Below are 14670 nucleotides of genomic sequence, written 5' to 3' on the forward strand. Positions count from 1 at the left end.
TTGTACGCCCATAATTTCTGGCAAACTTTTTGCGGTAGTCATAAAATTAAGCAGTATTTTTGTTTATGCGCCAAATCTGGTTTGGTAGAAAATACTCGTAATGCCCACTGCAGCGCTTACAGCTGCTGGGCCTTTGTGGCAAGCAGTCAGTATGCCATTTGCACACTTGCACAAACTTCAATATATTTATGAACCACCTACACGCTGCCGCACAGCCTACTTGAAGCCACCGTGAAAATCTCTTGGTCTCTCCCTACTCACCATTCACCATTTTGCCACGCAGTTGCACACAAAGTGCATGGAAAGTGGGCTAAAATATGGTTATGACTTCATTTTTCTAAGTTTTCAAACGGCCTGTGGAGTTCATATTCACTAAGAAGCGATATTTTCTATACTTTTGTGTATAATATGCATATGGATGTGTGTGTGAGGCAGGTTTTGATGAGTGTTGTCGTTTTGTTAATGCTTATGGTTAATTTGTGGCAGGACACATTTAGCAACCCACTGACCCCAATCATTTGGATGTTAATGGAATTTCATACTGACAGTAACTGCAAAACCTAATAATTTAATAATAAATAATACTCTTTCCCAGAAGTCTTCCTCTTCTTCTGAAATCAACGCCTTTGACCATATTGAGTACTTTCAGTATTGAGGGTGTCCCTCCTGCTGTTTATAAAAAATAATAGTAAATCAAACCGCTGAACTCTCCTTAAACTCTCCAAGTGCAGCATTATAAGACCAAAGTAAGATTTATTGGGTAGAGTGATAATATTTTGAAAGTATGCTGAACTTAAACTTCAAGCTCGTGTGTTTACTTTGACAACTAGTTTGACAGCTACCATATTTGGAAATAATATAATTTAAAAGAATACCAGACCCATGTGCTTTCCCACCTTTTCCAATCTATTCTAGAAGTCAAATCTAACAATGCTGTTATTGTCCATTTCTACTGTAGTCCACACCAAAACAAAAGTGGTATCTTTAAATTTCATTTTTTACATAACGGTCCTCAAACTTCTTCTTTTTCGGCACAACAACCGTGAGTCGGCCTGAATCGAGAACTTCGCAAGTTGTCTGTGCAGACAGTTCCCTATGTACTTAGTCCTTCCATTGGATACGGGTCCGCTCTGGCTTCCGTTGTCCACACATGGTTCAGGAATTGAAGTAGCTTTTCGTTGAAGCATCGTGTACGGCATGACCTAATCTGAGCATTCAGGAGAGTAGAGACAGGCTATCGTACTTATCGCTTACGCGGACGTCTCCAAACACTCCAAACAAATCCTGCAATTCTTCTTCTAGGACAGACATCCGACCATAGTTACATTACTTGATTGACAATAAATCAGAAATGTTGTTGGCTTGCAAATAATTGCCGGGAGAGGAAGCCAGCCTTTTCGCTTTAACTTATTCCAGGCGCTTATATTCAATTTTAAGGTTTAAGGCATTAACCCTTTGCGAAAAGAGGCCCGATTATTAATTTTGTTTTCTAAGAAATTCTTTCAGTTATGGTTATTGAAATATTTTGTACATAATAGATAAATCAATGGTTTCAATCTTCAAACTTTCCCCCAAAAAGCATGTGTCACAAAACGGTTAAGCACCATGACATACATATTTGTTATGCTTTATAATATTTTATATCAGTTACTTAAAGCATTCGCTTGCTTTTGAAGATATAGTTTTTGCGAGAGTTTTAAACTTCACTGGCTAAGCTTTACTCTTCAAAATAGTGACATGAAAAAATGATACAATGTCAATGAAAGTGTCCAGCACCCGTTTATGAAGTAACATAAACTTGTTAACCAAGCTTGAAAATTATAGAAAATGAACTTATATATACGTGTATATGACAGCAACATAGTCAATAACAAAACAACTTGCCACATGGCATGACAACTAAGCATTAAACACAGATCACTTGACTTTATGGACTTTTGGAACGAAACATTAATAAAATTGTTTACCATTTCCAGTTGGACTTTGAGACACAAAGCAGACACATATGATTTACAAAGCTTTGCAATTCGTGTCAGCGGCTAATGTCAATGTCGAACATAAATAACCGGCAATACAGTGGACACAAAAAGTACGCACACATGAGCATTCATGTAAGAGATACAAATTTTGGACAAAAATATAAAATTTGTAAACATAAAAAAATAAATTTATAAAAAACTCACACTAAACGGCTTCAGCATTAATAGCTGGTCCATTGTAAGTTTGAGGTCGCAAACATTAGCCATAATGGCGGCTACACACGTACCCTACACACTTTAACGCCAACGGCAAGCGTAATTATTTCAATAACCGTAATAATAATGCTATATTAATTGTAATAAATTGAGTAAAAAATCGCAGTTTGATATTAAAGCTGACAACAAATGATTCACTGCAAGTGCAAAGTATTTCATATACATAAATGTATGTATATATATATAGTCGCTTAACAATTTATCTAACTGCTAAGTTATGTTTACGTTGTTTGGCGCTAATAACTGTGCGAGTAACATAGACATTAAATGTTGGCGTTGCACGAACAGCTGACTTAGCTATGTATTGGTATATGCTATGTTAAGTTATCACCAGTCAATTACCAAGTCCCGTCTCGTCCAAATTCAAGTAACTTACAGACGCTTATATGTAATATTCAATTATTTTATGCGCTTTCCAATATATTATATTTATTAAAATTATATAATTGATTTCAATCCATGGAAAAATTTAAAAACTACATAAGTTATTAACTAAAAAAAAAGGTAAAATTAATAAATAAGTATTTTTATATTCATTAGTAATAAAATAACTCGAAAGCAAGAATAAACGTTAACTTCAGTTATACCGTAGCTACAATACCCCTCACAAAAACAAAATATTCCTTACAAGAACTTGATTTCGACGTGATTAAATCGACTCAGCTCGTCACGCTGATCATTTATATATGTATATATTCTATAGGGTCTCCGACGTTTCCTTCTAGGTGTTACAAACTTCGTGGCAAACTTAATATACTCTGTTCAGGGTATAATAAAAATAGGTATGCTTCTTTGCTAACATTTGTTTCAATTTCGACAATTTATTAAAATATCCTAAATGTAGGCAATACTTTAGTAACTTGTTTCACTTAAGGCGCTTTATATTCTTCGTTATACCCATTTGGAAATCAGAAAAAACGTGGGACTTGGATTTTTTAAGATAATAATAATAATAGATTTAAATAAATAAAATTTGTACTTTTTTTTACATTTACGGAATTAAATGTACTTTAAGAATAGATGAATCATTTTGAAATATCCTGGATTCACTTGAACAGTAGCCGACCTCCAGGAGAACCTCTAAATATATGTCTGGCGTATGGAAGATGTTTCTGCTTACAACTATTTCAAATCCAACGACAAAAAAAAAGAAAAAAAAATATTATAACAATAGTTTAATACAGGTAAAGAAGGAAAGAAGAACTAGTCAAAGTTTTATTTTAAACAAAACTACAGCTCGGTAAAACAGTAGATCGAATTTTTTGTACCAAAACTCTTATTTCATTACGATTATCTGGCAAACATATGAAAATTGTGAAAATTTCAAGTCGATCGGTTCAATCGTTACGGAGAAGTTTTCCTCACTGTCTCTGAAAACAATGTTTCGGCAAAAACGTGCTTAAAACGTGCCGTTTACACTAAGCTAAACTTTTTTTTACTAATACGTTCATACTTGTATATCCGAAATCATTGACCGAATTAACTTGAAATATTCTGATGTAAGTACATTTGATACATATGCGAAAAATGGATTACTTAAAATTCAGAAGTGGATATGTCCTCTTAAATATTATCAAACAAGAACATCTGCATACTTCTTAGATTGACTTGATTACTTTATAAACACCTTTAGATACCCGATTTCGCTATATATTAATAATATTATTTTATTATATTAAAATATCAATAAATAGGTGTGTGACTTTGCTAAATTTTAAAGAAATTTTACTTTTAATCGACTATTCATAAAGGTATTTACTCTTTCTTGGGTATAATTAAAGAATAGGCGTATTTTTTGTATTACTAGTGTCTTTCTCGATGATATTAAAAATGTTTAAAGATCTTAATGATATGTTATACACAATATTTTAATTTTGACCAATTCAATTCAATTTTTATAACCATAAATTGTTTAATTTAATTTCGATTACAGTTTAATTTTAGTCTCTCATCTTCCTATTTCCAATTAGTAATAAATGGGGACACATTGCTTCATATTGTTTTGAAGACATTGTGTTAGACCTTATGACAAAATAGTAATTTTTTCGTACTTTTTCACTACTTTGTATAAATTTTAGGGAAGCGACTTCGCTAAAATCGATTACAGCGCCAAAAGGTAGGCAACACTGTAGTGACATACTTTTTGGTGTTATTTAAAAAAAAAAACAGAAAACTTTAAAAGCAATATCAATACATAATAATACAATACTTTTTTCTTTTTACAAACAAAAAGTCAACGAAAACTCTTTAAATGTTTTTGAGTATTTTTTTTTTTTATTAGTAATCAAACTTTTTTGAAAGTATATGAAGATTTTAAGACATGTACAAGTACATGTACTGAGAGATATGAGGACTTGTTTACTAAATATTATTTAGATCTAAGACTACTCAGTGGTCTTCTGTACCTCAAAATTTAATCTGAGTTTCAAACCAACTTTGAATCAGAATATTTCTTGCAGAAAAGAGCAAGATTCATGCATGTTTTCTGATAGCTGAGACTATAAGAAAGAGTTGGGTATAGATATTATTTTTGGCAATAATTATTGCTAAAAAATTACTTAAATTAGAATGTCCTTGTTTTTTCTCTGCCTCGACTTTCTCTCTCTCTCTCTCTCGCGTTTCTAGTATTACTCACAAAACTGTTTTATCCTTTATCGATTATTTTTTCACCAAACCGATTCAAAATCACTTACTGTAATCACAATTATTCTATAATTTCCCGCCAAGTTGTTGTTGCCAAAACTGATGCCAGAACCATTGAGTCGCAGGCATTCAATGACGGTCAGTTAAAGTGCAATGCACTCTTCGTCACGCAAACGCATGTACATACACACACAATGTCATAGTCACAGACATTGCGAGTTGATGCGCAAGTATTTGTGGCTGCTCAAACTTAAATGCCAACTTAACCTGCTATTAAAAGACGACAAAGAATTAAAATGAAAAAAGTGCAAAAGAATACGCAAAAAGACGACGAAAATCACAAAAAAGCGAAGAAAGCACAAGCAAAAAGTAAAAAGTTGCAAAGCAACATGACCACAACAACTACATATGTATGTATGTATATGTGAGCAATTGTGGTTGCGGGAGGAGGAGACTGCATGAGTTTGCAAGAACGCTGAGAAATGTGGCAAGTACTGCTTACCGCTAGCTAATGGAATGATGTGGTTCTAGTGCCACCAAGTTTGTCAAGTCAAGGAGAGGGGCTGATGGCGTAAACGGTGCGGAAGTTGCACAGTCAAAAACTGGAAGAATCAGTTTATATTTGTAACACACACCGCGTGCAAACGTGTGCAGAAACCGAAATGAGCAGCAATGGTGGGGACACAAGCGAAGAATTGTGTAAGTTCTGGCCAAAAAGTAGTACCTGGAACGCGCGGAGGAGTCGAATGGAGCAAACAAAGCGACACTGAGGCACTGATGCTAAAGCCTCGAATACCAGTTTCACTAACTCTCAGATCATTTGCGCTGGCATATTGTAAGACTATTGGCTCGCCAGAACGCGCTGCTTGTACATAAGTACAGATGTACCAGAACATACCTACATACCGATATACAAACATCGGACTTATGCTTTTGCCACACATTCAAACTTGTTATCAGAGCTGGAGAGTGAGGGAGACTGCCGGCAAGAAAAGCGAAGGAACGTTACTTCCTGGAAATCAATGTGAATCAAGTTTTGCTGATTTTTTGCATTCTTGCTTCGATTTTTGTTCTATGCTATTCAAGCATGATTTGTGGAGTTTTGCTACCATATTTCAGTATGACTCATACTCAGTGTTGTCAGTGGCAAATATTTTGTGGTGTTGTTGTTCTGTTCAAATAATACGATGCTACTACTTGTTTCAGATGTGATATAACTGAATTCAATGCATTTGTGGTATGGTTTTCTGGAAGTGGTTTCAACTTTCGTTGATGTCTAAACAGTTTGAGTTGAGTACGGATGAAATAAGAGTTGTTTCTTGAATTTTATAGGATTATTGTTAGCTGAAAGTGGTTGGAATTGCTGTTTGATTTTTCTCAAATAAAGTTTATAGAAACAATTTTCACTAATGGCTGGTTTTATATTACGATGTTTATAGGTATGTATTTCGTGGAGCTCACACATTTTTCCCTTAATATAAAAGAACATATGTGCGGCTCCATCAATCCACTAATCGTTTTTTATTTAAAGAACTTCAGATGAGAAGTGTCTCGAAGTAATTTTGATTAATATTAATGATAATGAGTTGATTAGCACTTATGTGACAACTAATGGGTTACAATAAGCAATATAGGTATGTACTAGGGTGGAACAAAAAATAATTTTTTTTTTTGCTTAGCCGGGAGTAGATTATAAAAAAAGAAAATTTTTGGACAAAAAAAAAATTTTTTTAACATCTAGACTCAGTTTTAAAGCAAATTTTGGAGTTAAAATTTTTATTTCGTAAAAAAATTTTGATACGTGTTCTAGAAGCTCTGGAGAGTCATCTTTCTAGCCAATTAAAAGTTCTCAATTTAAAAAAATTTTTTTTGGTCATTATTGGAGTTTTAAAAAAAGTCTTAAACGACAACATGCTTTCCTTAAGCGTTAAAATAAATTTTGAGTCAAAAACCGTCACATTCGGTAAATTTTATATAAAGGTAGAGAGTTTAAACTAAAAATAATTTTTTCTTGTTCCACAAAATTTTTTTTATCGAAATTTACTTTAAAACTTAGTTAGATGTTAAAGAAATTTTTTTTTGTCCAAAAATTTTATTATTTTATAATCTACAGATTTTTCCCCCCGGCTAAGCAAACAAAAAAAAAAAATTTTCGTTCCACCCTAATATATACTGACTGACGCATTTAATTGCGCGCGCAAACTGAATCGATAAATATTTTAGAATTTTTTTCCACAGATTGATACAAACTTTTTTTATGTTCGTGTAAAGTTTGATGCCCATATATCAATTAAAGTGTGTTTGGTAGCAGTTTGTAGTGTGTTCACGACGCGAAGAGTGTGAATGGCGACTGGACGGACTAACGGATGTATTGGAAAAACACATTTTCGAGACTTTCGAAAAGTGTTCGAAAAGTTGTATATAACATCATATTCCTACTTTCTAATTATACATGATGATACAGATTCCAATATATAAGTCAAAATTAATATTTGCTTTTGAAGGTTCTTTTAATCAATGAATTTTAGGCCAATTATTGCTCATGAAAATTTTATATTTATACTTTTTACCCAGAAATTAGTTTAATGTTGGAAATATTTTTCTCGAAAATCTTAACCCTTTATTGATCCTTCTCATTACTTTGAGGTACGCTAGCTAGTAAAAACATTCATTTCATAAAATAACTAATTGGTTAAAATTTTATACTCCCCATAACCCTTAATATTTTAACTTTTTTTAATGAAATTTTTAAAGAAATTCTTCTACCTATTTTTTCATTGAATAATTTTACAGAACATCTAACCGATTAAAATTTATTTTATACTCACTTTCATAAAAAAAAGTATAAGTAGCCTTTGGGGTGTTCAACAATTAAATTTTTTTTGTATATATATTTTGTCTAAATATTTATCTGAAAAAGCTCCAGTGATACATATATTTCTACATATAGTTTTCTAGAATCTTTAACCTTACAACAATCATTTAATCCCAGAAGTAGTAAAGAGGTAAAATATATTTCAAATTGCACATCTCGTAGTAATTGTCTATATCTGTCTAACGAGTAGAACGCTGCATTCACGTTTCAAAAACTAAAAAAGTGTAAGCCAATGTATACATGAAGAAAAAGCATATACGATCTTGTCACGATTTCCAATCTTTTGGTTATTCGAAAATAAAATAGGCTAGATCCTCTGGCAGTAAAAATTTCATTATGGAGGGAAGCTTAGAGATCAGAAAATAAAAAGATTTCACAAAATGTAAATAGCCGACAAAAAAAAACAATTTTTTCTGGAATATTGACCTTTTCTTATTTTATTCCTGCCTTAAAAGGACATATAAAGAATAATAATGCGAAATTTGAAATAATTTGGTTTATTGGAACCAGATTTTCGGGAAAACTTTTTAAAAAAGTAATTTCGAGAAAAATATTTTTAATGTTTTAAGTCACGACCAAACCGGCTGAGTTGCCATGACACTAATATTGCTGAAACTTTTACAATAATTCGTGTTTCGTAAAATCCTTTGGTGGCGATAGCTTCAATATTATATTTAAGTTAACGAAAATTAAAAAAAAAAAAATTCTAGATTTTTCGATTAGGGTATCTCTGCAATAAAATGTTATCAATTGAAATTGGATTTATTTCAAATACTTTTTTTTTGTTTTTATCAATATTGTTTTTTTTTGATTTTATTTTAATTTATTTCATATAAAAAAGTTTTCTTATTTTTGTTGCTGCTGTATGAAAATTGGCATTCATTAAAACTACTGCCACAACCATAGAGGTCGACACTACACCGATTGCGTTGCCATATAAGCTTATAAGCATATGCGCATATTTTTACCGAATTAAAAGCAAAATGGTTGTTTTTTTTTTTGTCAAATTACCGTATTAAAGAAAAATTACACCGCTGTTTTATGGAAAATTCGCTTTTAATAAGCTTCAATTCAAGTTTAACATTCACTTTGCGCTGCCTAAACAAATATAGGCAGCTTTTCCAAACCGAATATGCGAATTGAGTCATAAGTGAGCATGTGAGTATGTGTGCGTGTATGTATGGGTGTATGTATGTACATATGTGTGTATGTGAATCATTGCATTTCCTCATACTCGTTTCGGCTTGCCGCAGCTGTGAAACGCAACGCGACACTCGCAATAAAGTGATTAGCATTTTTCATGCCACCGCAAGTGGCAAGTGTTGAGTAGTCGAAAATGCGGACATACTGTTGGTGGGGAAAGTGTTGAGCGTGCACACATACACATACATTTACGCATTGTGCTGTCATAAACAATTAATATCGCACATAAATCAATGCAATTTTCGGCTCCAAATGCACTTACAACCACTCATATAATGAGCAAGAAAAAATCAGGTGCCACCGATGTATTAAATGCCAGCACCTCTTCTCAGCTACTTTTCGTTTTGTAGTTTATTAATTTATATTTACTTAGTGTAATTTGTCTACAGACAGGTAGCACTCACACCTGCTGGCATTAGAAAACCGGTAGTTGAGTGACGATGGCACAGAAGCATGAGTGGTAATGTATAGTTAGGAGTACTTTCAAAGTATGGTAGCTGACAATGTTTTACGTTTTAATTAAACTTTTTACGAAAATTTGGTAAAATAATTTTTTTTTTTTTTTTCACAAAACTGGTTCACTTTGAAAATCACCTCGATCAATATTTTTTTTTCGCTCGCCTCTCAATGTCACCCACTAAAATGTCGTGATGTGCAATTTAAATATCTCCATTTTGATTAATAGAAAATAATACGTTAAAGTTTAGCGTGAAGTTAAATTTTTTATGACACAGAAATTACGTCATGAGCTCAAGTATTGAAATCTTTTTTGTATTGTATTGTATTTGTATTTTATCAGCATTGCGAATTTCGATTGTATGATCTCTATTGGTAATTATTCAAATTTCCATGAGCTGTCGGCTCACATATTTCAACTTATATTACTTTAATTAAAAGTCTCACTAAGATGAATGAAAACTTTGAACCGAAATGTATAAATGTGGATTTTGCGCTACATAACCTCAATAATATATAGTAATCTGTGTTTACGAAAATTGATTATATAATTTTTTTTTAAGAATTCATTCGTATTCCAGAATTCGTCCAAATATTCTGTTACATGCATATATACACATATACAAACAGTGTTAAGCAATAAGATTGTTTTGTTGCGAAATGTTGGAGTCTCTTATAACTTTCATTCTCATTACTTATAACAAACCGAAAATATTTATGTGCTATACAAGTATGTGATGCAACTAAAATAATGGACTCTGCAAGATGTGGTTCACCGCTTCATAACTCTAATGACTTTTCGGGACTTTGAGACACTAGTTCGCGTGTATACAGATGGCCGGACAGACAAACGGACATGGCTAAATCGACTCAGCTCGTTACGCTGATCATTTACGTATATATATATATACAATACTTTATAGGGTCTCTGACGTTTCTATTTGAATGTTCACCACCATCGTGACACACTTAATAAACCCTGTTCAAGGTATAAATATATCATGGAGGAACAATATTTAGTTTAGCAATGCTTAAGCAAGAAATAATTCTAGCCGTTTGAACTCATATAGAAATATTTTACATTCGGCTTAAGTATTTAGTATCGAAATTGACTTCTGTGGGTGAATATTTGAAAATTAAAGATTTCGAAAAAAAAATTCCTTCAAATCGATTTGGCTATGCAAATTAGGCTATTGCCTTCATGATCTTGGCTTCTTTTTCTCAGTTTTCTATAAGTTAACTATATTCTATTCTCTTAAATGAAAGTCTACGTTTTTATTTTTATATATTTATACATATATTTTGTATTTAAACATTTTTTTGATAAACAAAATATTTATGATTTTTTTTTTTAATTTTATTAAAGAGTTTTTCTCAATTTTTTTTTTTTAATATTGGAAAAAAAATTTTTAATTGTAATTATTTTTGAAAATAATGATTTCTAGCATATGAAAATATAGTAAAAATTCAATTTTATTTATTTCATTTCAGAAGACTACTTGGTATAACTAATTGGTAAGTCAAGAGCCTAGGCTTCTTATTTGTATTCTTATTTGTATGTGTGTGTGTACCAAGCACCTTTTGAAAGCCCTTTAGCAGTGAATTAAATTTAGCGATAAATCAATTATAAAACATATTAATAATTATGGAAATAAATACTTAAATTGGTGTATAATATTATAATATATTTTATAACTTATAGCTAACTACTACTCTGCTCCCATCCATAAGCAAAACAAAGAAACAAAATTCATAACAAAGTCAACTACCAAGTTCAGCAACCGCTTAATTATTTCATTATTATTTATTGCTTTTAGGGTTTCCTTTCGTAAAATTCACACATAATTCACAGGAAATTCAAAGAGTAATTTGGAAAAGTCGGAAATAATGAGGCGAATTATTGCTCGCTAAAAAGACTTGTGATAATTTATATAACATGTGTATGGATATATATTTTTACAAGTTTTTTTTATGCCGAAAAATTACAATTGTGTGTATGCGCGTGTGGTGTATTGGTATTTCTTTGTAAGCGTCATTAAACTAATTGATTAGCATCACATGCAAGGTGTGGTGACGCGACACCCAGTGAGCTTGCAAACTTTCGAAGCGCAGTGTGAACTTTCAGCGCGTTGCGTATGAGGGCGCATAGCGTGTGGCAAATAGCGAAATGTCATTGTTGACATGAAAATGTGTAGCAGCTACGATTTGCCATACAACCCAAGCTATAATCCAGCGCTGTCGCTGTCAAAGTGCTGGATCAAACATTTTCCGAATTCAATTAAGGCGCTCAGTCAAGCTGTCTGACTGACTAACTTACGGCTAAATTCGATGAAAAGCAGTAACCTTTGCGCTTTTGTTTTACTTTTTCGGATGAAATGGTTTGTGTGTGTTTTTTGTGGTTTTTACAAATAATTAAATTGACTGTTTGCTGACTCTTTGACGAGACATTTATTTGTGGAAATACATACGTTTGTCTGCTCTGTTATGCATTGATGGCATTGTTTGCAAATATTTGGTATTTTTTTGGGTTGATTGCACTTTTCAAGTCTGCAGACTACAAGATTTTATTAATTTTTCCCTTAAACTTAAGTGCGATTTGTCATGCAATCTCAAAACGTATTAATGACTGAACTGACTAATTGGCTGATGGAAAGTTTATTGAACTTTTTCGACACTGTTAATATGAGAAGCCACGTTAAATAGTTTATTTAAGTTACTCTTCTCTATTTGGCTGGAAAAATTATAGTAATAAAGGGGAAGTAGCGATAAATTCGGCAAATGCAGAAGATTTCAAATTTCTTTCAAAATTCATTATCTGTTCTTCTATGGCTATTGATCATTGTGGACCGATATTTAAAAACTCCAAATTTTTATATTGAACCATAAGCGATCTCTAACTTCTTTCTATTTTCTTTCATCTCGGAATTTTTCGGTAACCTCAATCAACTCAATAACCTGTTAAACATTATTTAATAATCTATAAAACTTTTACTTTCCTTTCTTAAATTCTTAACTCAAACTGCAATGGTGGGTTCGAGATGAGCAGTTTCAAGAGATGTCTTAGCACTTAACACTGTTTTCATTTCCCATTTAGTTTGATAGTGACTTTCTGATGTTGTGTAGTGCAAAAGGTTGTTGAAGCTAACTTGAAGTGCATCATTTTAAAAAGTGGTTACCGGAATCCGGAACCCAAAATCATTCATCATCAGTATATTACTCAAAAATTCATATCGGCTTTTGGATTCCCTTTCAAACACCAGATTTTTTTCAGATTTTTTTTAAATTGGTTGCCTAATTCCAAGAAGTCTGGCCAAAAATATGCAAATACTAATCCAAAACCATGCGATCATGTCTCTTTTGCGACCTCTACTCGACGTCGTTTTATCAAAAGGTCTGCTGGTACGAGTCTAGCATTGATACGCTTCATACCGAAAACATTAACCAAATTGTGTTGAGTCGATCTATAAGATGTTGCGGTCCTCTGCCACATTAGTTGTAACTAATTTAGGAAAAAATATTATCGATTCGGCTAGCGCGCACATTTTAATTAAACAGAACAAAATTTTGTAGACCGATTTAGCCGATATCATGACTGTAAATGCGTTCCAAGCATACTTGCGTCGAAAATTACAAAGTGATCGATTCTTAAAATCAGATCATTTGCATCTTTACCATTATCACTCAGATTTTTCCTTTCAAACTTAAAATTGGATAGGTCGTAATTAGTTCACAATATTGTTCTATATCTTATATTATTTAAACCACTTTCCTTAAATTTTTCTCGGTAAATGTATAAACAACTTATTACAAACTTTTTTTGTCCTCTTTTTACATATTTATACCGACAAATATAATATTTTTCTTACCTTTCGAAAATCGCGAATATCCGTTCATTAATTACATCACCTTCTCAATTATCTGTCATAGCCTAAGATTTGATTATCCGATAATTTTATATAAATATAATGTTGCCAAATTAAGGAAACCATTCGAAAACTAAATGAATATACACTCGAATTATCGTTATTTCATTAAAGCCGTCAGTAAACCTTTTAAATTACGGTTTAGCATGAACATTGCTTATATTAAGTAAATACTTATAACAATATTTTCTTTTTTTAATTTAACCAATTTTTATTTATTTGTTATATATTTTTTATTTATATTTCATACCCCTCTCCACACTCTCCCACCAAAAACTAGCACATATTTGCGTATTTGTGTAATACCGAGCTAGTTGTTTGACTATTAAGACTAATGGGATAATCAGTTCAAACGAGTTGGTTCGTTAATGTGCCGACATCTTTTTGCGCCGCCATTAGTAAACGCATCGCTTTGTTGTGGTCTTTGACTTTCAATCAGCATCACCGCAAAACTTTCCTTTATCCACTTCTGCCACTTCTGCCATTATAAATATTAAATATTTGTTTTTGTATTTGGTCGCGACTGTCATGCCAACTTCATTTGCTGTTTGTTGTTAATATGTGTACTTAGTTTGTTGTTGCCGTTAGTTGTTGTTGCTGTTAGTTTCCTGTGTTGTGTACTTGTAATTACCGGCATACCTACTCAGAGGTATTGCGATTAGCTGTAATGATGAAACTGGGTCACATCGGATCATTAAAATGGGCATTCAATTACACTTAACTACACTTCGTCAGTTATTTATACTTCTCTGGTACTAAGTACGTATATTTAACATAAAGCGAAATGCGCTGAAGTACATTTGAGTACAACATAAGTGGTAAACAAGTCAATACTTGACCTCATTTATTTCAATGAGCGCTTATTAGATCTCTCTAAATAAAGAATATATTGACTCTATGGCTGCGTGGTAGATTAGTCTCTATAAAAGGGTTTAAGATTTGAGTTCCTAGCACGTAATAAGTTGGATTCATAAGATGCTTGAACTAGACTAATCTTAGCGTGTTCTTATGTTTCTTAGAAACTTATTTATAATAAGAAATGAGGCATGTGAGGTCAATCTTCACTAACAGAGGTTTTGCTCTTGGCTTGAGGTTATGTTCAAGATATATTATGGCTTTAATTGCAGTCGTGAATGGAGACAAAATAACTTATTTTTATTACACATGTTTGCATATATTTGAAGTTAAAAACAAAGTTATAAACACAAAAAAACCTTCTCCTGAAAGTTACCTCAATTCTAAAAAATATTTTATTTTTTTTTGTTTTTGATATAATCATTTTCAAGAGTATAAAAAACTTTAAATCTCATGCGGC

At 32.1% G+C, this 14670-nt stretch overlaps 1 protein-coding gene across 1 annotated transcript in view; it reads left to right on the plus strand.

Moving 5' to 3' along the window:
- Positions 1 to 14670, plus strand: part of ko (Stork-head domain-containing protein knockout) — a 280842-nt gene that overhangs the window by 38451 nt on the left and 227721 nt on the right. Inside the window, exon 2 of the mRNA XM_014229640.3 lies at positions 10924 to 10947. The gene's annotated coding sequence lies outside the window, so the exon portion shown is untranslated. The remainder of the gene's footprint in view (positions 1 to 10923; positions 10948 to 14670) is intronic.

This window comes from Bactrocera oleae, chromosome 6 (assembly GCF_042242935.1).
Source record: "Bactrocera oleae isolate idBacOlea1 chromosome 6, idBacOlea1, whole genome shotgun sequence".
Lineage (NCBI taxonomy): Eukaryota > Metazoa > Arthropoda > Insecta > Diptera > Tephritidae > Bactrocera > Bactrocera oleae.